The sequence below is a fragment of the Lepeophtheirus salmonis genome, chromosome 6 (assembly GCF_016086655.4).
Source record: "Lepeophtheirus salmonis chromosome 6, UVic_Lsal_1.4, whole genome shotgun sequence".
Classification (NCBI taxonomy): Eukaryota; Metazoa; Arthropoda; class Copepoda; order Siphonostomatoida; family Caligidae; genus Lepeophtheirus; species Lepeophtheirus salmonis.
Genome location: NC_052136.2, coordinates 58,299,312 through 58,323,721, shown reverse-complemented (window position 1 = coordinate 58,323,721; position 24,410 = coordinate 58,299,312). Strand labels below are relative to the sequence as shown.

At 28.4% G+C, this 24,410-nt stretch overlaps 1 protein-coding gene across 11 annotated transcripts in view; it reads right to left on the bottom strand.

Annotated features, from left to right (window-relative positions):
• Nucleotides 1-24,410, bottom strand: part of LOC121119657 (uncharacterized) — a 353,492-nt gene that overhangs the window by 30,157 nt on the left and 298,925 nt on the right. The gene's annotated exons all lie outside the window — the stretch shown is intronic.

Below are 24,410 nucleotides of genomic sequence, written 5' to 3'. Positions count from 1 at the left end.
TTGTTTGAATCTTTTTTAAGCTTACACTCTCAAAAAAAAAAAAAAAAATAATAATATTTGTCCATTTTCACAAAAATGCTCGCATCAACTCACCCAAACGAATGTTAAATAACAACTGTCTCTCCAAAATGTATTAAACTTTAGTGAGTAACTGTCAACAGATGCTAAATTGATGTTACGGGATGGTAAGGCTTCATGAACTTTCTTTCAGCGGGAGTGCTAATGACGTCACCGTTGTACACATTTTACAATTTTTTTATAGATCTTTTATACATCAACTCAATTTCCAAAATGAGTAATAAAGAAAACATGATCTTAAAGGGTCTATAATATAGTATTTTATTTGCTATATCTTCATAGCCAACTCTACCTACCTACATAGAGACATCTATAAGGATCATACACTACGTGCGTTGTATGATTCCTTCAACATATGCATACATAAACATAATGATATCAGAAATAGGAGAGATAATAGTCATTATATGCCCTTAATATGTATATTTAAGTCCAAAAATATGTATATAGCCTAATAAAAATACCAACAGTTTCCGTGTACTTTAACTTTGCTACAGACTTTATTTTGAGTGTGAAGGTACATCACTTATAGTATGTATAAAAATATACATCTATATTTATATATCAACTTATATAGTATAGTAAGGAGAGTTGTTTTACTCACTACATCTTTCATCCATCATTAACTAAATTACATTGCTGAGTATTTAATAGGTAATCATAATCCCCCTCCCCCCCTGTAACAAATCTCCTTCTACCTCTTATTTATAACCCTAGCTATGTAATTATTCATACCTCCACACCTCATTTTAAAGGCTATAGGAAGATGACAGAATAATATAAATATCTTGGAATCGTTCTTCTCCGTATTAAAAAAGTTGTAAGTACATAAATATTAGAGATGTATCGCATTCACTGATTATCCACATTTAAAAATATTATCATATGCATCCGCCTATGTAATATATACAATATTCACTTACATAATGTATTATTTCAATGTGGAAGCATAAATATATACATGGTCAAACTACATATGAAGTTTTCATGTACAGGGAAGGCCATGTTAGGGATCCATATTTCTCTAGTGTTGGCCTCAGAATCAGCAAAGATGTTTATATGGATCTCCTAGAAACAGTTGTTGTGCCCTGTATGAAGACTGTGGCTGCTGGCAGGACTTACCCATTCAAGCAAGACACTGTACAAACAAACAAAGCCCGGAGAACAATTAAAGGCTCGAATACAAATGTACATCACTTTTGGCCACCGGAGATATGGGCTCCAAACTCCCATATTTAAATCCATGCGATTACTATCTTTAGGGAGGTTGGAAGTCAGTGCCTGCAGGACTCACCATAACAATATTATTTCTCTAAAATGATGATTCACTTCAGCAGCCAGGAATCTTGATCTCGTTGAGATAGCTAGGGATGTTCTTACTTCAAGAGTCGTGAGGAAAAAGTCCAATATCAAAATGGAGGACACATTGAATAAACGTTTTTTGTCTACATTTCTATGGTAAATGTTATAAATAACTAAATTAATAAGTGTTATTCTCCGAGGATAATGTATCTGAAACAGTCTGTAGCAATATATTATGCAAAAGGATTTTTCATTCAGAGCACATCAACTTTTTTTTAATAAATAAAACATAAAACGGTTCAAGATTTTGTTAGAAATTATAAACATACATATTTATGTATGAAAGTCGATTTCTCTGGCGTTTACAAAAGTCCTATCGCTTAACCCAAAATTCCACTACTTTTTCCAATAAATTGACTGATATTGTAGTAATGCTCCCTTGGATATTTTATCTAAGCTCTTCTAACATCGACGGCTTATTGGTGCAGGCCAATAACTTCACGTGACCCAAAGAAACGAATATAAAGGCGTTAAATCGTACAATCGAGATGACCAATCAACTGGTCCATTACTCGAAATAACGTACTCACCAAATTTGCATTGAAAGTGGCTGCATTCATCAACCAACTCAGGAAACAAAATATGTATGAATCAACAAATAAACTGTTGGTATGGAGTGCTATTAGAACCCCACTGAATCATTCAGAAACGTACAAAGCAATTTGTACACACATATTGCTTCATGCATAATATATGACTACAACTATTACTTCCTACTTGGTATCAAATTATGTACATTGTACATAGGTACAAATATGACTGCTTTCTAGGAGTCCAATAAAACGGTAATCATAATTGTGTATTATTTCACAGATATATGTACAACAGGAGCAAACCTTGTTAAAATGTACCTATCAAATGTGTACCTAATCACTCAATAATAAATATGTAGCCTTCCTTCCTAAATATATGTATAATATTAAACATAAGTACACATCTGCCAGACACACACACACACCACACATATGGTATGTAATCAATCAGTGATAATAGAATAGAAACATATTGTACAAATATATATGTATATAAATATTGCTTTGGAAAAAGGGGAAGAAATTACTCTTTAAAAAAAGGTTTGAAACATCAAAGAGACTTATATATTTTTGCTCTCTCACTATCTACCTTTTTTTATTATTGATGATGAAGAAAAAGGGAAGAGAAAGAAATATATGAAACCTCTTAAATGAGCATTAATTAATTATCCATTTGAAGTAGGGTGTGTACAAGTTACAAATAAAAAATGAAATGAATAGTTTAAAATGAAATGGGGTAACTTGGGATAAGAATAATGCTCTGATGGAATATTAAATACGTGGACATTGGTCGATATATTAACCCTTTGTTACTTCCATGGGGTGCTTAATATCATATTTTTGCTGAAACTTCCTTGTAAATTTTTATTTATCAAATATTGTCTGTATCCTATTTAATGGGACGCAACGTCATTGGTTTCTATTTTTTTTTTATAAATGGGGATTAATTATTATCAAGGGCCCAAGGAATTATTTTTATGTGTTCTTATTATTTATTATTTAAAGGGAGTCTATCATTTTTGGATGACAATTTATACAGTCTACAAAACTTAATATTTACACACTACTCAATAGTATTTTAAATTCAGAGCTACGGAATACTGAGTGATGGATTAAAATCTTAACACTTTGCATTTTAAACCTCAACAAGATATAATTTATTAATTAACGATATAATTTCAACAAAATTAATAACATCAATATGAAGATGTGTGTTTGAGCTCTCTTAATCATTAATGTAGCCACCCTTAGCTGCAAGCGTGGCTTCAAGACGGTGGCAGAAGGCCTTGCACCGTCTGTACATGTAGTCATCTATCATGGCTTCCCAGTGCTGGCTGACAGTGGCTTTGAGGGTCTAGGTAGTTTGATTACTAATGCTTTTATATATTTGAAAAAATTAAAGAATTGCATCAATTATGAGGGGTTGACATTTAATAGTCTCCGTTAGTGAACCGGGATATTATACACCTCCAAATATCTAAAAACTAATCTTATTTCTTTAAGTCGTTATTTTATCACCAAATAATTTTCAGTATAGGACCCTGAGACATTAAATTTAAAAATACGTAATTTTTTATTTATCTTTATAGTTTTGCATTGAACTCGTTCTTTTGTTTTTCTTTTTAATTTCTTGGATTTTTTTATATTTCAATACGATAACTAAGAAATACAAGGTTTTATAATATATATAACTCACCAAATCTAATGTTTTCTATTTGGATTCCCAAATTCGGATTATTAAAGAGAAAAAGTTAAATTAGTAAGAATAATTAAACTTCGGAAATCCTTAATTAATATCCACATAAATATATAATATGTCTATTTGCACAGGTTAATCAATTATAATAATAAATAAAGCAACGAATTTGACCATTAATTTGATTTTCACAGATAAAGCAAACAATATTATGTAAAATAAGTTGTTATAACTTAGAAATAAAAATTCGAAAATAATTATATAACAATCATTTTGAAAATAATTTGCAATGAAAGGTGAATTCAATTATTATGAAAAAGCTTTATCGCTAAAAGGAAAGTAACTTTTGTCCTTTGTTTGTTTTTATAGTTAAATTTAAAAATGCGTTTAATCATTTGATAGATATACAAATATAAAGTGATTTTTCTATTATTTTTCACAAATCACTTTTAAGTATTCAAATTCATTTTTTGTAGTTTATATGTATATGAATTACAAATGATAACAATTAAATTAAAGACAACTATTTTGACTAATATATTAAGTGAGGATGATTGATGTTGTTTTGTTGACTCTCAAATGGTAGTGGCAAGTTTTGGAAAACCTTAGAGTAAAGTCAAAAATATTTTTGCAATTTTGAGACATGCCACATTCATATTAGTTCATACAAAAATAGTTCTCATAATTATTAATTACAAGTGTATTCCTTCAAAAAATTTATAGGTTCAATTTGGGTTATGTATATAAAATACCACAGTCAAAGCATAATTTAGTGTTAAGTCAAACTGCAAAAGTGACTGTTTAGTTCAGGTGACGTCATAAACGTTCAAGAAAAGGGAACTGAAAAAAAAAAACAACAACTTTATAACCTCTGTCACCATGTTTTCCTATTTTATAATAGTTGTATATTTGCAAAAATGGATATTATCTCATATTTCAGTGACACACTTAAAACAGGTGGTCGTTAGAACAGGGTTGTCTGTATATATTTATTTATATTAAAAAAAGGATTATTATTATTTTTATTGTAAACTTTCTTTTTCAATTCATTGCCTCAAGAATCAAATAATAAATACATAAAATAAAACCGTGTCTTGAGGCTATAAAATAATTGTTCCAATGGTAGGATATTAAGTTAGCTTAGTTATTAAATATATTTATTTATATAATAAAAAATAAATTGAACATTTCTGGGCCATGAGATATAGGTAAGTGAATTTTGACATGAAAATATTTTTAAAGGGAAATAACCATTGAATAGGCTCCCCAATTATTTTACGAACCCATCAAAAACTATTAAATCCCTTCCATCCTTTTTATTACACATTGAGAACCATCTTATATTTTAAAATAATGTCTACATAGTATCAGAAATACTACAAATATGAAATTAAAGCACACACATCCGTTTACCAATTCAATTAGTTGAGTAAAATCTCGAGTATTTTTCATAAACACTCATAATATACTTAATACTCATTTATGTAATGATGAGTTATTTTTGTTATACTGGTACTGGGGTACTGATGCATTTAAAATGGTATTATGCTAACCTTATATTAAAATTGATACTTTTAGTTCGATTACGTCATAAAATTTATTTGCCAATAACGTAACTCCTCAAATTTCTTAGTTAGAAAATTTTCCATTCTAAACAACGTAAGAAGGAATAATGACTATTATAAGCTCATTAAATTTAAGTGGCTATCCCATCCCACCATCCCATACAAAAATCCCACATTTGTAAGTTCATGTTGATTTTTTTAAAGTCTAAAAAGTATCAAAAACACAGAACCTACATTACTGGTTCAAATCTATGATTACCACATTTATCAAAGATTGTTCCAAGGGACTTCTTTGCGTCCAATTAAGACCCAGCCTTATAGGTTGGGATGGTACTAGGCGGGACGTCAAAATTTTGTAACAGATACAGCTTAATAATAAATGGTCTATCTCTTTTTAACTTTGGTGCACAAACAGAATATTAATCAATATTATATAACTATTTTTTTTACTAAATATGTATCGTACTTAGTTAAAAATAATATATAAAATATCATAATATTTATTTCATATTTAAAAAGCCTAATCCTATTGGAGTATTTTAATTGAGTTAATTTTAACTAAAAATATAGTCAATGAATGCAAAGGACAGCTATTTGTTCAAGTATGCCGATCCCCCTACCTCTTTAAACACTATTTCCTTAAAAAAATTGTGCAACATTAGCCGGATAACACAAATACAGGATATCTCGAATCTAATAGGCCTTTTTACGTAGTATTTAGTAAAATAGCTTCATTTATTTTTATTTTTTTCCATGCAATTCATAGAAACAATACTATTTATACATAAACCCATGTCGAAAATGTTCTTAAGTTAATTAATGTGTTGAAGTCCAACTCGACTGAAATACTTATAGGAAAAATTGGTCTTTAATTGAATTCCAATAATCATTACTCGAAACATTCACTTAATGATTCATAAAATTTCTAATACCCCTCTAATAAAGTCCTTTCTGTTTGAATGGAGTGTTAATCTATTAAGAAGGAGACAACATAGTGCATAGGTGTAAATTATCTCAAGCTTGAACTTGAAAATAAGTATGCGACTCAACGCAGAGGTCATAAACTCGAACTCAACCGAACTCGTATATTTCCACACCATCCCAATATTATTTTTCTATGAAACTTATGGATTCTTCATCCCTTGATCTAAACTTACTATACAAATAAATGATAACTATTGAAAATTTATCAAATAATGTCATGAAGTAAGTATTAGTTGCTTATGATTTTGTTTGAACCTCTACATTTATCAAATTAACTGTCAAAAGTAAATATGTAATAAGAAATTTAAAAACTAATATGAAAATTGAAATTGTTTTTGATTGATCATATCTCGAGTAAATTTGACAGATCCTTTTAAGTTCAAGCTATCCGACTTCTTCATGTTATATTTGGCATTGATTTTTAAATACATTAAATTCATCATTTGAGATGCAGTGAAATTATTTTGAGAGGAATGAAAGAAGGCCTTTGTAGGATCGAACATGGACTACAAGGTATGTTCTAATACATTTTCGAACTTATATTTGTATACTATAAAGACAAATGTATTTTTCAATATTTCTACGAAATTGTATTTAGACATGAAATGCATGCAATATATTATATCTATGAATAGTCGTAAGTATATATTGCAAAACCATATTAACCAAGATCTACTCTCATTCATAATGCCCATAATGCACCAGTAAGTGTATGTATGTATGATGAAATTGAAAACCATTGAACCATTTAAATATCGAAAAATAGAAGAAAATAAATTAATCTGTGTTTCTATTGTGAGAATGAACTTTTTATTTGATTTGCGTGATAAACGCCATTAGTGTAGGAGAATGATTTTTTTTTACTTTTTATTGTATAAAAACTCTTTCAGTCTTCCTCGGTAAAAAAATAAAATAATGAAAAACCAAGTATTTCCGCCATGTTGTGTTTCAAATAACTGTTTCGGCTTCTTTAATTTAATTTTCATGATTGGTTTATTTCTCTATCGATCTTTCATTCCATCCCTCTATTAAGAGTTATTATACTTTTGAAGATGAAGAAAATACTATTAAACAACCACTCAACCATTATCGTTTATGGTTACTCGTTAGTTTTACAGGTAAATAATGTTTTTTCAATTATTTAAGAACCGTTCTACCATAAGTTTTGATTTCAAAATCCATGAACAAAAAATAAACATCTTTTTAAATCCCTTCAAGGGAATCTGATTTTCTACAGAATATAAGTCACATAGTTTATTAAGTATATATTCTTGTGATCCACCCTGCCCCATAAAACTCTCCCTAAAATAGCCGAAACTAAAAAACTATATCTAATAACCTAGTTATTCTGATATTAAATGAATTGATAAATTCAGAAATAGGGTATCAGGGTTGTTCACTTATATTCAGAAGTTTGCTCTTCCTTAGCACACATTTTCATCTGTAGTATTTTAGTGGAATCGAATGCATCTCTAAAAACTTAAAGTATAAGTTTATGATATATCACAAATTAACATAATTTTTTTTGAGTGAAATTGAAAAGAAATATGTTTCATTTTTTTTTAGGTCAAAATATTGACCTCGTGACCTTATAGGTAAAAAATCATTTCGTTGGCTTATACAAACAAATAAAAAAACGATTATCCATGAATAGTTTTTAAAGTAGATCAAAAAACATTCAAAATACAGTGATTTAAACATAGGGTAGATGGCATTGAGGGGAAAACTTTAGAAGCCTCTAAATCCTGAGCTGGAGGACAAGACATACTGAATTTTTTTTGGATATTTTGAGTTTTTAACTATTGTCAAAATATGTACCAAATTTGACAAAAATCGAAGATGGGGATGTGAAAAATGTCATTATATTAGTATGTACATAAGACGAAAGAGAGTGGTGCCGTGATACGAATAAATAATACAACTCCTCTATATGATAATTACCATTATCATATAGAGGAGACACGAGCGCCCTCTCGCAATCTATACTTATATTAGTCCAAGCTAAAGAAATTCACATTCAATTAGAAGAAATGTCGAAAAAACCTTTATAAATTATTAGTAAATCAGGAATACATATTCTTAAAGAATTTCTATGTAGTGTCTGCAATTAAACAACAAAATATTCACCTCAACTTTCTCAAAATGTATTTTCTGTACCTTTTAGGGAACCCACTTGTTCTATAATTAACCAAAATTATAACCATGATCATTTGTTGAAATAAAATAAAATATATTTTATGTAAAGGAGTACTCTTAATTTCCTGAATTCTTATTCAAAAATTATTGCAAGTAATACACCAAGTTTGTGTATTAATACATACGTAAGAAGGTAAATGGATTATTATTTAAAGATGGAGAAAACTCTTTGTGAAGGAGAGGAAGGAAACTTTGTCTTTGTTCTTTTCTTTATCTTTGAAACACAGGCTTTAAGCTGTGCCTCCCTGTCATACTAATCTTTTATTATAACAATATTAATTATTATTATGAAAAAACTTTTGTGCGCCTAATTATTTAAGTAATATGTGTGTATGAAGAGCAATATGTGGGCAGTTAAATGTCCAATTATATTAAGATGTTTTGTATATATGTATGTCCAGGAAACCGGTTTGTTTTTCAAATTTGGATTACGAGTGAATTGGAAAATTTATGAAATTGTTAGAAAATATCCTATGGAAAATTTCATTTTCCTATAATGTCATCTTTAGGTAGCACATCTTATTTAAAGTTTGAAAGGAAACAAAAGTTCTATATTTTCTCAATTAAGATTAAAATACAGTATTAATCATTATTCTCTATTTATTAATGATGATAGACATTATTCTAACCTATAAAATATATGTATATAAAAAGTTTTTTTTTTTTCTAAAGCTACCTTATAGACCAAAAACATAAGACATAAGAACATTTTGATTTTTCCTTTCTGAAAATGAAAAAAAGGTTGCACACTATACGCACATCATCAAATTTTCCAAATCGATTTTTTTTTGAGAATTGGAGAATTTGAAAAAAAAAGCTGGTTAAACACTTTTTATAGGTTAAAAAAGTCTATTGAAGTTATTGTATAAAAAATTACTCTTTTTAGTATCTATATTCTCTAAGTAAAAAGTCTTTGTCATTTTTCATAATTTGATCGAGCTATGCCACCTAAAGATGATGACCTTTTAGGACAATAAAATTTTTCATAGGTATTTTTCATACCAAATCACAACTTTTCTGCGCTAGTTATAATCGAAATTCGAAAACAAAACTTGATAAAAGAACTGTCCATACTTGTCTTGTTTGTTAGCTTGATACTAAATGTAGGTATATCGGGGTACTTACATATATAGACTCCAATACAAATAGTCCACTTCAAGAAACACTGAGGGAAGAGGCGGCAAAACATGTCAATGAGGAAAATAAATTATCACATTGAAGTCTGATAGGTTTGAAATTATTTGATATTGCTATGTTTATCTTTAAAGCCACATCATTCTTAGAGATGCTATTTTTGTAAAGACAAATTATAGTATTATTCTCCACGCGCTCTACAAAAGCCCCTATAAGAGTATACCAATTGCTAGGGATTTAAGTTGTGTGTAGATTTAAACTTGCCCTTTTTTTTTTGTAATGATGAATGTTATTTTCCTCAGCAATTGTCATTATTATTAAATTCCTGAGAGGTGTACTTCCTTTCTTACTAAATTAAGATATATACAAAACCTAATGGAACATTCGTCTGTGCTTATAAAAGATGGAAAGTAACCCTGATGATTTATCAGAGAGTTTAAATTCTAAACCCTTGTTGGACTAAAAGTAGAATTGAGGATCGATATTGGTTTAATTCTTGCATAGGTGTGAATCATTAAATTGTATATAAAATCTCTCTTCATATTAATTAGAGGAAAAATAAAGCCCATAGTATATATATTTTTATAAAGATAAAAAAACCCAGATATAATGCTACAAGTCTATTATTTATTTGAAAATAGTTCTTCACCTTTGAGAGTCGTAATCAATCCCTTTATTTTTTTGTAATTATATATTTTGATAATTAAAAAAAATAGTTTTACTTGTGAAGTAGCAGAAATATAATTATACTTATATAAAAATACATTAATTGGTCATTTTTCAAAGTTATCATGAAAAAAAAAGAAGATATAATCTTCAATGGAAAGAAAGAAGGAAGGGGGGCTTTTTTCCATCTTTCTAAAAAGAAAACTTAATTATCAAATAATTATTAATGAATTAAAGTGAAATCAAATCTTCTTATAATCTCAACTATTTTTTTACTTTCTTTTTCCCAAGAAAGTAAATGACAGATGATAAAGTTTTATATTTTTATTAATATAATCTATTATTAGGATTATATGTAAGTTAGGGTGTTGCTGTTTTTTTCCATTTTTGATAACGACTAGTTAGGAAAAGTTTTGAGATGGTCAGACAATAACGTATGTAAAATATCGTTGCTCTAGGATGTCATCTTTAGGTAGCACATCTTATTCAAAGTTTGAAAGGAATCGGGAGTTCTTAATTTTATCAAAATGATTAAAATACAGCATTTATCATTCCTTATTTTATATTTATTAATTATGAATAACATTATTCTAACCTATAAAAACTTAATAAAGTTTTTTATTATTTTCAAAGCTACCCAATGGAGTAAAAAGTGAGAAGAGAACAATTGTAATTTTTACTTTCTGAAAATGTACAAAAAGGTATGCGCGCCATACGATGATCATCAAGCTTTCTGAGCAAAGGAAAATTTTAGAAAACAAATAGTTTTAAATACTTTTTAAGCATAGAAAAATGTCTATCAGAACTATTTTATGCAAAATATCTAAAAATGTCTTCATAGCATCTATATTCACTAAGTAAAGAGTTAATGCCTTTTTACTAATTTGATCGAGATATGTGACCTAAAGATTGCCTTGTAGGACAATATAATTTTGCATAGGTAATTTTCATACCATGAGACAGCTTTTACGTTCTAGTTGTAATCTAAATCCGAAAAAGTTGAAAATCAAACCGCTCTAATTTACATACTGCTGAAATGTCTTTTAAAATACTGAGAGATTAGAGATTATACAACTCTAGTACTCATTTATTTTTCCCTTGAAGGCATTCCATATTACTAAATATTTTGAGGGTTAGACACTAGAAAAAGAATAGAATATCTTGTGTACTATTGAATTGGGGTATCCTCTCTAAGCAATTAATACCTTTTAATTTTTTTACAACAAAGCACAAGGGTATTCCTACAACATCAAGCTCTCCTATTTAATCTTTTTTTTTTTTTTTTTTGTCAACTGTCAATTTTTTAAAACACTTGCTCCTTAATAGTTGAGATGTGAGAAAAGTGGAAATCCCAGTGAGCGTAAAACCCACTCCTAAGTGAGAATGTTATAAAAAGATGATAAATTCCAGAAATGAGTAGAGTAGGAAAAATGAGCGCATTTGGCGTGTAAAAATTACTTCAGTGCTTCTTACCCAGAGAAACATTTTGAATTTTTATAATAGGAAGGAATTATGATCCATAAGTGGTTTCATATATTTCCAGCATATACTTTTATTTAAAATTTATACTCAGGAGGACTTTGACCATTTTCACATCTGTACTTATTAGCACTTTAAACGTAGTAATTTATTTAGCACCAAATATTTATCTTTATGTTGTGAATATCCTTACTCATAAAAAGACTGTTGGGGATAATAGCGCAATTGGATAATAAGGCGTCCTCAGGATTATATATATACCTCTCTCTTTGTGATATTCAAAGATTCACAGTTATTTACAAAAAAGTTAAAGTATAAATATAAAAGAAATTCCGAAAAATTTCTAGTTTAAATATAAAATTTTTGTAAAAAATAATTTCAAAAATCCATAGATATTCACAGAAAGTTAAATTTTTTGGAAAAAAAGTTTAAAATATAAAATTAAAAAAAAAAATTTAAACTTTCTCGTGAAAAGCTAAAATTCCATAATTTGGGGAAAGGGCTACATCCCCTCCAGCTCATCTCCTGTGGACACCCCTATATAACCAGTAGTTCATTTTCTGCATTTTTAATTTTCTAATTGGAAGTAAAGTTGAAGGGTAGAATGAAAACTGCTACGTGGAAAAAAAATTGACCTATGTATGACAAGCATTAATAAAAATATATTTTTAGATTGAAAATTATACTTTCAAAGTCTCAAAAGTCATAGAGCTATTTGATCTAAGTACAAATATTGTAGTTTTCTACATTTAAAATACGTCTGTTTTAAACAATAATACAAAGACATTTCAAACGTTTACAACCTGATAACATATATTATCTGTAATAGTTACATACACTCAATTGCAAAGTTCAAAGGGAAATCTAATTTGAATGCATGAAGAGAGATGGATAAAACAAAATTGAACCATGCATATTTTATATATCCTTATTTTACATCATTTACATAAATTAATTTAGTTAAATACATTGAACATACCTATGTAGGTATGTGTGTTCCTCCTTACCTACCAATGAGTCTGCCAAAAGAACAAACATTGATTATTATTTAATAATAATGAAAATAATAGTATTCATCGAAAGACTTTCCAAGATTAAAGTACCTCATTATAAAAAAAAAAAGGAAGTAATATTCGATGTTACAAAATGCCGATTTACGGGGCGAAAAAAACTTGCAGGAGGCATGAGTGGAAGTCTATAAGATTTTCGGGGATCCCCATACAAATACTGGATTTTCATTACTTCAATGGGAGAAATCAATTTGACCAACTTGACATCATTTATATTTAATGTAAATAAATTCTTAGTCTTTAACTCAATTTAAAAAAAAATACAATACATTGATTTTCTTAATTGCACCATTTGCTGGCAAATAAGTCCCCTCAAAATGGCCTTCAACATCACGGATAGGTTGTAATGGATCAAATAAAAGGTATAGTAGACATTAAAACATTTATTTATCTAGTATCTTATAGAGTACCCTTCTAATTTGTTGATGCGAAGTATATTAATTTCAAACCGAGAATAGCACCTTCAATCTATACCCTTGAGCAATATGAAAGTACTTTGTTAACAAAACACTTTATTTCGATTCATGTTTATTAAGTAGGAAACATATTTAGAAATATGTCATTTCTTTATTTTGGTTATAGATTGTTTTGATGTTGACATACTATATATATGTGAACATGCATTTTTTTTCTTTTTGATAATAATAATAACTTTTGGATTTAGGTTTTCTACTTTTTAAAATTCATGAGTTCTTAAAACAAATAATTCATAATAATTGAAAAATGGTAACGGAGAAGTTCATATGGAAGGAAAAGTAAGATTTTTATGAGGATGATTAGTGAAGAATTATTCATATATTGAAGTACTTAAAAAAAGAGAAGATGGAGTGGGGGAATGTATGGAGAAAAAGAAAATACATCTTAAAACAAGAAGAATAAGACGAACAAGAAAAGAAAATATAATATCTTGAAATGATAAAAGGAACTCAAAAAATAAAATGTCAAAATTTTTACATAAATAACAACATTCAACTATAGAACAAAAAGATATGTACACATATGAATCAAAAATTATTATCATTGTTTTAAGATATCTTTGAGAGTGTACAGTGGGGTCCTTATATTTGATACATGTTTATTGTTTTCTTTAAAAAATAACACAATAAAACAAAACAAAACATTTTTTTAAATGCTTTATATATATATGTATTATAATAATCAATCCGAGAAATTGTTACTTTTCATTTTATTGGAATAATCAAAATGTTATCACTCTTTTGACTCTGTTTATTTGATTAAATAAGTGATTCAAAACCGGGACTTTGCGGTGCACCATCTAGAACTCTCAAAGTTTCAGGTGCGTCTGCAGCATTATATATATATATTTTAATTTCAAAAACCTATAGTAATTCTCCAAAAATTAAATTTTTGGAAAAAAATTTCAAAATGCAAAGGTGTTCCCAAAATTTTTTGGAAAAAATCTAAGGAATAAATTTCAAAAATTCACAGCTGTTTACAAAAAGATTCAAATATGGTGTTTTCTAGTAAAAATGCAAAAGTTTCTTACTTTGGGGAGTGCTACAACCCCTGCGGACGCCCATGATCTTTCAAAAGCTCACCATCCTTTAGCTCAAGCCGTATGACAGCGTCGAGCAGCATTGAAATGTTTGTGGGATAACTAAATGACACCCATTCACAAATTATTTCAATAACCTATTAAATTGATTTATTCAAAAGGTAGATGATACCTATTGAATAAATTGATATATCATTTAAATGATGTACAGATTATATAATTCCACTTCAAAAATGTAGTACTAAACAAACAACTCTTTATTGATCAAGGGTCATCTCAAGATAGTGATGTTTTGATGTATTCTAGTCAAGAATAATGTAAATTTAAGTATCTTCAATAATTATGAATTAAAAATGTACAAAATGGGTTTAATATTCAAATATTTACTCAACTCATATTGTTGGATGCATGTCAATTTTTTTTTTTTTTTTTTTGAATTGGAGTCTATAAGCTCTGCGTCGAGTCGAGTTCGAGTCACGACAATAAATCAACTTTCGAATAGGACTTCACATAATATGTAATGTCTCCTATTTAATACATCAAACTTTATCTTTGAAGGATGTAGTGTTTAGTGCCCCCTAGATACACAAAATATTTAACAAATCACAACATGAATATTTCAATTTGAGTTCCAGACTAGTACAATTTTCCCCTAATTTTTTTTGGACGAATTATAGTAATATTCAGAAAATCCTCGACTACTATTTTTTTCGGTTTGATTAATATTCGAATCCAACACTACATATTAATTCACATTATTTGGTAATGATTCGCATTGATGAACACACTCTTCATCATATAAGGAAAAAACAAACAAACTCCCATCTACACACAAGCTACAATATTAAATATATATATGTTTGTATATTCATAAATATACTTAATTAATGTCTATAGCGTGTTATTAGGATCGATTTTGGAGAATGATGAAGTTTATTTTCTTAGAGAAGTAAAATCGATAGTGAGGTTGAGTGGATTCTACACACCTAATTTTCGTGATTCATTATATATATGTCTACAATGAAAAGGGAGAGAGTGTAAAGGGTAGGGGGTTCGATATTTTTAATACCGTTAATATCATTACCCTTTTCATGGAATAACCACTATAAGGAGCAGTATAGTAGATTGTTCACAATCCTTATTATTCTACATATATCATAAAAATAGAGAAGCTAACAAATTGAGGTCAAAAGCTAAATGAAGAAGACAATTGTGAAAGCAGAGTGAAAGGTAATGTATAATGAGGAAGATTTATATGAAATAAGGAATATTATTAATGTGGTAGTTAGTAAGGAATAAAACGCCAAAGAAGTCAAATGAATTAACAATTTATTTTAATCTTTTTTTACATAAATAAAAGTATGAAAATATTTTTATTTTCTTTAAATCGTCCTCTAGATCAAATTTCAAAAAGAAAAAGCATTAGGTATTTGTTCAATAAGTAACAATCTATATTATATTTTCAATTCCTAACTTACTAATTTGACGTAATGCCCACATTGTAGGTTGCATTTTGACTTATATTGTAACAATGAATTCATTTTTTAATTTTTATATATTAAAATAATGTTTTCATAATTAATATTCCGAATTTGTTGTTAAAAATTAAAAAGTATTGATTGAATAATAGTGAAAACCGGTAGTGCTGTCAATTTTGAAGGGGAACAAATTAGTACATAATTGATGTTTGTTCCTCATATATAACTACACTTTGGTGTGGTAATTCAAAAGTCTACGAACAATTCTTATCATAAATATAAAAAATTCTCTATTTATTTTCTTTCTTCATAAAGGACTAAATATATCAAATTTATGGGTGGAGTTGAGATACTCAAAAAAATAAAATAAAATAAAATTGTGGCCTTCATTTAATTTATGATACTGAATTTGGCTCCAAAATAATCTCTTTAAAAAAATCAATTTTAAACTATTTTTGTGGTAATGCATTTCTGCTGTTTCAAGTGCAATTTGCGGTCCCTCCAAATAAATAATCAGAATAATAGAAATTGAGGATAATTCCTCGAAAAATACAAATATAGTACAGACTGAACTATAAGAAAAATCCTTTAGGCTTTAAAGGCTTTTTAAAGTATTTTTGACTTTAAAAAGCTATCTGTAGTGTCTCTAAACGGGGAAGTATAATAATTTTAATAGTTAACTGTTAAAATAAATTATGGTGTAATTGTCAAATTATGGATAATTAATTATTAATTTTATAGAATGAAGCTTGAAAACCCCATTTTTTGAAAGATAAATAATGTTGTTTTCAAACAATAAAATGGATAATTATTTCAATTTGGATTAATTTTTAAACATTAACATTAAATATTAGACTTGAAAGATGACATATAGTCAATAACACCTATATTTGTAATTTTTTAGTTACGAGAATTTGACACTTAACCCTCAAAGGATATGTAAATACAAGGATGGTCTGAAAAGTTTCCGACGAGAAAAAGATTCAATACATTTTTTTCTGAATTTTTATTTTTCAATATAGTCTCTTTGTGACTCTACACACTTCTCCCAGCGATGCTCCTATCTCTGTAGCCCTGCCCCAATAGTACTCGGTCTTTTTTTCAGCAAAATAGTTGTTGACGTAACACTTTTTGTTTTTAGCTCAATGACTCCCAGTTGGGTTACAATTTCAGAAACAAAGCTCGATTTTGTCAATTTTTTGCAAAAACACTCACATCAACTCACTTAAACTACGTCTAAAATGTCTGAAACTTTGGTGAGTAACCGTCAACAGATGCTAGATAAAAGTGACAAGTTTTTTATTTACAAGTGCTGCCACCTTCACATTGACGTTGGAAACTTTTCAGTCCACCCTCATAGATACAAGAAAGAAAGAGATAGAAATGGTTATCTTATTTACAAATAATTTGATATACTTACTGCAGTACATATAATGTATTTTAAAAAGTTAGGTTACATTAAAAGCAAGAAAGTGGGGATACAGTAGATCTCATTCAATTACTAGAGGTCCATATATCTACTGTAGTAGGTATCCTAGATACTAAAGTATAATGTCTCTCAGATATGTAAGAGTAAGTAGGTACATAATACTTATGTATTCACTTGGGATATGTTTGTATGTATAATGTAAAAAAACAAAAAACCAGTGAATAATCATATAAATAACTTATGAACTTGTTGAGTTCATTTTCGGCTATTACGTATGTTATATGAGAAACACTATTTTGTAAATAAGATAAAAATATACAAATTGGAGTCCCTTTTATTGTAGATGGCATGTGATACCACTACATAAAACTAATCTGTGGAAACAAAACATAAAATGAAGAAAAATTGATGCATACATATTTGAATTGAGTCATCACAAAAGCAATCTTGAACCAAAATCAAGAAAAGGAGGAATTACCAATTATTTTTTCTTACATCATGAATATTGTAATATAATAGGACCTGTATTTAAATTTGAGGAATGATTTGACACATCCAACACATGGGCTTGCTCAGCTTGAACAGTGCTTTTCCCATCAAGAAGCAGTGTAAAATTAAAATAAGAAATTGTTTTAAATCCATTGTTTTGGAAAGAACGAAAGTAGCGTCCCACTTAGCACGATAACTCACAAACTAGGGAACAGATTGTGATACAAAATTCTGACAGCTGACTTTTGAATTTTGATACTAACTGAAAATGAGATTTATTAAAAAATAGAGACATCTATGTGTGAAGCCTGGGACTTTTTAGCCCATGTGTTATAGTTAAGAATCTTCATTTACTTTATGATACTTGTTTTGGCTCCGATATGACCCATTTCGAATAACACCAATCATTTCTAATTCTTATATTGTAATGAAGAACATTTGCTATTTTAATTGCAATTTGCAGCGAGGAGGTAAAAAAAATATTCATAAAAAAGAAAAAGAAAAATCGTCATAGAATAAAAAATATGAAATTCATACTCCATTTTGGGAAAAAAACTATTCCAACTTGCGTTTATGTTGACACTTGAATTAATCCTTTAATGGATGCAGTTAATTTTCACAACGATAGGCTTATTCATATGCATATTATTTGATTCAGTTATGTAAATCAATGATAAAATTCGCATACTTGATTTTTTTTGCAAAAGTTTTACATATACCTATTAAACATAATTTAAAATATTTTCTGTCACTTGATGAAGATCTTTATTAATAAAAATAAAAAAAATACTTCCTTAGAGCATTTTTTTGTTGTATGTAGTATAGTGTTGTTTGGTATTCCGGCACTATAGGGCACTGGATACTTACATAGTTACTATATTAAATTGCTATTGCAACCGGTACTTGGACGTGTCACCATAAAAAGTTCACTCACCCGAAGACCCAAAATTTATTTTCCGTAATTAAAAAAAAAAAAAGTTTTCAAATTTCTTGTTCCCCCCACCAAACAAAAGCCCAGCGGACACCCCGTAATTGTATGTGAAATGCCTTTTTTGACATGCTTGTTGAATTTGAATATACATACGAAAACAATGGCATTAAATGTTGGACCACAAACGCAGATCGATATATTTTGGACATACATATATTAATCAAAACATACTTTTTCTCTCTTAAAAATAAATAATATTTTTTCATACAACAACTACATTCAAATTTGTTGTAATGGCCAAATCAAGCTTTCAAATTTAAAATTTTTACAAAATAGTAGAATGAAGAGGTAACTAAACAGTCGTTTTATTTAGTTTCGCTATTTTGAACACATAGTACAGGTGGTTTGATTATTTAGAAACCCTTTTGAACAAAAATAAAGGTGATTTTTTGTAGCTGCTTTAAAATTTCCTGGATCCCTAATTTTACAAATAACAGAATAATTCAAAATATTTTAAGTATGTGTATCTCGTATTTAAGACGGTGGTGCCCTTCCATTTATATATACATATCTATATATATTTTCTACCCACCTTCAAGAACGACCTTTATTTCTTCATAACAATAAATATTTTACATTTAGTGCACGATATTTTGCTTTTATACACAAAAAAAAAGTATATATATATAAATCTTATATGTTTAAAAAAAGACAAAAAAACAAAACTTTTCTTTGCTTTTATTTTCCCCCTTAGATCTATCTATATATATATTTTACAATATAATTTTATAGTTACTAATAAAATTAGTAGAAAAAGAGAATGGCTTGAGACCAAGTAGTATATGTATTATTGGAGGAAGAACTTTTTCTTTCGGGGGAGGTTCATTTCTGCATAATTTGGAACCAAATAACAATAAGAATAAAAAATAAATGTTGTAAATACAATCATATATAGATGGAAGTAAAGAAAGAGATTAAATCACAATGGACGACAAAGACGACTAAAGGCTTTTCCCCTAATCTTTTCCATCTTTTGTAAGGAGAATGAAAATGAAAAAAAGGATTACGATACTTGATTGAAAATACCTTTCATAGATATTGCTTTAAATGGATTACCTAACTTTGGATTCTTAAAGAGGAAAATAATAAAATATCGATTTCTTCTCTGTATTTGAATTCTGATTCCACCAAAAGTGTGTGAATATTAAGTTAAGTAAAAATGCTTAAAGGTCAAGTTAAAAAAGTTTATTTCGAGTTTTATATTTAGTGAAGCGTTCCAAAATGGAAGTAAAAAAAGAGGAAAAATTCGATACATTCAGGCTGCCAAAAAAAAAAAAAAAAAAAAGTGATGTTTATTGACTGAATTCAGAATCGAATGCAACATCAAAACGATAGTTCCAAAGCTTCCGTTTGGGCAATATAAACGTCAAAAATGTCGATAAAATAATGGAAATTGTCGAGTTGGACCGGCAAGTGAGTATTTATTCAATTACCCAGGAACTGAGGATTAGTCAGAAAACTGTTTAATTAAAAGTGACTCGTACTTCTCTTATAAAAAAACATACAAGTTTAAAATAACAAATGATTAGAAATTTGTATCATTTGTCCCTCACTTCTTACGTTTATATCTACAAAGGCCCATATATATAGTTGCGTCAAAAAAAAGAAGGTACCAAGTGTCAATTTTAGCAATTTTAAGAAGTGTAACACTGGAGGCCTTGTAGTTCTATCAGGAATTGGCAGAATGTAAATAGAAATTACTATTTCAGCTCGTATTCAGATTTTTTTTGTTTAGATAGTATATTTCAATAAGAAGATTCCAAGGGCTTATTTTGAAAAAAAATCGCATTTTCATCAAAAAATTCACAAGGAACACATCGTTATTTAGAGATTAATAATTACAAAACATCTAACTAAACTTTTTTTTTTTAATAATCTAAAGGTTTTATGCTATTTAACCATACATAGATAAAATAATAATTTTATGCTAATTTTGAGTTTACAGTATAGGCCAGGCTTAAGCAGACATTCAAATACATATAGTGGACATTTGTAAAAGTACCAAATTAGTTATAATATGGTATATAATAGGATTGATAAGACAATTTCATTATTTCGAGACAGATTTTGTCAGTCCTGCTTAAAAGGATTCTACTGTATATGTTTCAAAAAAATTAAATTGATCTAGTTAATGATAAAATGCCTCAAAACCAAAAGTTAAAAAAATACTACTATCTTAATCAATTAAAAATGTAAATGACTAAAAAAAAGTTGGTACTTTCATCGAAATTTATTAGCATTAGGTGGATTTTTTTACAGAATATACTTTATCCGTTCCTTGAAATCCGGATTTACAATATAATGCAAATTTAATGACTAAGTTATAGGATTGTCTAAAAAAAAGAGTTAAAATCAAGCAAATAATGTTAATTGTGCAGTATTAAAGCTTTAAATGACTATATAAAAAAAAGATAGTACTTTGATTGAATTAGCCTGTCATTTTATATGGAAAGGCTGAGGGAATAAAAGAGTTTTTTTTACCCCTGCAAATCACACCTGCATTATTTTCATACATAGTAGCAAGGGCGTTGCTAATGTAATATCAGTCCTTATTTATTCGTTTCGGTAGAGTCTTAGAACTTAACTTTAGAATTTTGCATAAAAATATCCACTATTTATTAAACCAGATAAGATAAATAGATATGTATTAAGATAGATAATTGCACATCTCTTACAAAAAGTGTTCCTTTTTTCATTATAATCCAATATAAAACGAACATATTATATTTTTACTTAATTTATAATATTTTACAACGGGATCACTCAAAATAGGAATCACACCATCAATGACGTAACGAAGGATCAATTTTTTACCTTCTTTAAGGAACAAAAATTAGGATTGTACTGTACTGAATGTACCCCAAATTAGACTTCGTTTTCTTTTCTATAAAAGGACCGACACGATACAAGGCGTCATTTAGGGGGCGGGGGGGATGAATAACTGTATTATATATCTTCTATAATTTAATCATATAGTACATGTCCGTCTGTCCGCTAATAAAAAGGCATAACCAGGATATTTATGTCAAAAACGGAAACATGCCTTAGACATATAATAAAAATTGTTCTGTTACTTATCTAAGGCTATGTTTCATTCTGGTCGGACCAGATTCCTAGGCTATGGAGGGCAAATTTTGTTTTTGTTTGCAAATAAACTGATGTTTTTTTATAAAGTAAGATTGATTCCTCGTTTCTCAAAAGTTTTTTTTTTTTTTGTTGGTTTGTCGATTCGAAAATGCTCCAAAAATAAAATTAAAAATCCAAAAAAATGAATTATTGTACTGACGAAAAAAAGGAGAACGTAGATATATTAAATACAAATTAAAAAAGGAAGAGGATTAGCGAGTTTGTCTTAGTATGTTTCTTCATTATGGTTGAAAAAGGACTTATTATTATGTTGTCTATCGACAAGTCTACTAAATTCTGGGGTTATTTAAACAATTAATAAAATATAAATAATACGGGTATGTCCTAGTATATATATATATATACAATAAAAAAAGGAGCTTGTGACGCCTTTGTCTAGTAGTTTGAAGTATCTATGCATATATGTCATTAGCAACGCCTATATACTACATGCAAAATCGAGGAATAGAAATAAAATAAATTGCAAAAACCTTCTTCACCTGACGACCTTCCTACCTACCGCAGTGTGTGAGTGTGTTTTTTTTTGTGTGTGTTCCTCATGGAAACCCCTCTGCCATTCTCTCTTATTCCCCTCTTTAATTTATTATTATGACTCTTTTCCCTCCTCAACTTTTAATTTACTAGCTAAATTATGAAGAGTAAAAAATGGTATAAATAAATACTGCACCAAAAAAAAAAAAAAAAACACAAGGTAAGCACCTCTTATTGTTATTATTTTCTTCATTACTATAAATATACATGCATAGCTTATATACCATGTAGGTATATATATGCTTTTACGTATATCTTTGTAGAAAGAAAGAAAAGCCATCATAGACTACTATGTATGTACAGAGAACATTTCCCATTGTTTTCCATGGAGTTTCAACAATACATTATTTTCATTTTAATAAATCACCCAAAAAATAAGCAACTTATTTAAACAACTTCATTTAGTACACTACATATTACATAAATAAAGTCACCCCATAAATATATAATATGTAGGGGGGAAAGAAAGAGTGAATGAGACGTTTCCTTTGCGACCTCAATTAATTTACATTTTTGTACTGTCAACATAAAAATATATATAAATTATTTTTGCAGTTTTCTTTTACTACTTAATAAACATCGTTCTATTCTATTCCTATACAATGGATACTGTTGAAAATAGTGTCTATAATGGGCATGTTTAAAAAAGGGACCGAATATCAAGACGGTAACCCTGGTAATGTTTTGGAGGAGATCAGCTACAATCAGCTGCGACAAGAGAGGAGGGAGAGAAGGAAATGAACTAGAAATTTTTGAAAGAATTTCTCCGATATCGATCCCCAATTCTACTCTGAGTCCGACAAGGACTTACAATTATAACTACGCAACAAATCCTCAGGAAAATGCTCCGTCTGTTATGAGGGCACACGAATGTTCAATCATGTTTTAAATGTAATGGAATCTATTTAGGAAAGGAAGTTCACTACTCAGGACTTAAATAATAATGACAGCTGCGAAGGAAAAGAAAATTTAATCTTCAAACTACCTATAAAAAAAACAAAAACGGGCCAGATAAAAAATTTATGCAATTTATATCACTAAATATAGATATGATACATCATAAATTGCACCTAAAGATCCCTCCTGTGTGAATAATAGATAGAAGGTAAATAGTTGGTAATTTTAATGTAAATGTCAAATCTGATGCCTTCCAAGAAATAATATTCTTTCAATTTCGAATAATTCATTATTCTAATCAGTTGATAAGAGGTGCAAAAAATTGCACGTAAAGGTTCCCGGTTATGGAAAAAGAATTGTATACCTACATACGTGTCATAAAAATCTCAACTTCATTTAAAATTTATTTTTTGTAGCTTTACTTTTGAGAAATATATTCGATGAAAACATATTTTCTTATTTTAATAATTGAATAAAGTTATAAATACACTTTCTTTAAAAAGGTTAAACAGTATTTTATCTGTTGATGGTTAAAATTTCAAAAAATCCATGACTATAACCCTTTAAAATAGGTAAAAAACTAAGGTCATGGTATACATTTCAACATAAGTTTTGTAAAGCTATTTGAATACTTTTTGATGTTGTATTAAATTACCTATCATTGTTTTGGTTTACGAGATATCCCAAATCAAAGAATCATGAAAATGCCAATTTCTTCATCTCTGAGACATTTAAACTTAGAGTTGGACTAAGTTACAGATCCAAAATATATTTTGTGAGCTGGTCTTCTGTAAAATATACCACATACCAAATTTCAGTCAAATCGGTAGCCTTAAAATTTCTTATATACATATATATATATAGAAAGAGATGTGTCATATCAAAATTACCAACAAATATTTTTTGGATTTAAGCTCAAAAACATTTTCATAATTTTTCACATAATCTATTTATATTTTACCAATTTGAACGAGAATAATAGTTCACAATTATGTTTCATACATCAAATTAAGGCTCGAACATCCTTGAATATCCCATAATTGACCAAAAAAATATCTCAATAAAATATGGAGGGCGTTAATACTATTTACATATTATTAAAATGGGAATATCTACTTTTCTTGATTTTTGTTTTAGACAGATTTAATCTCCGTTTATATTTCGTCAAG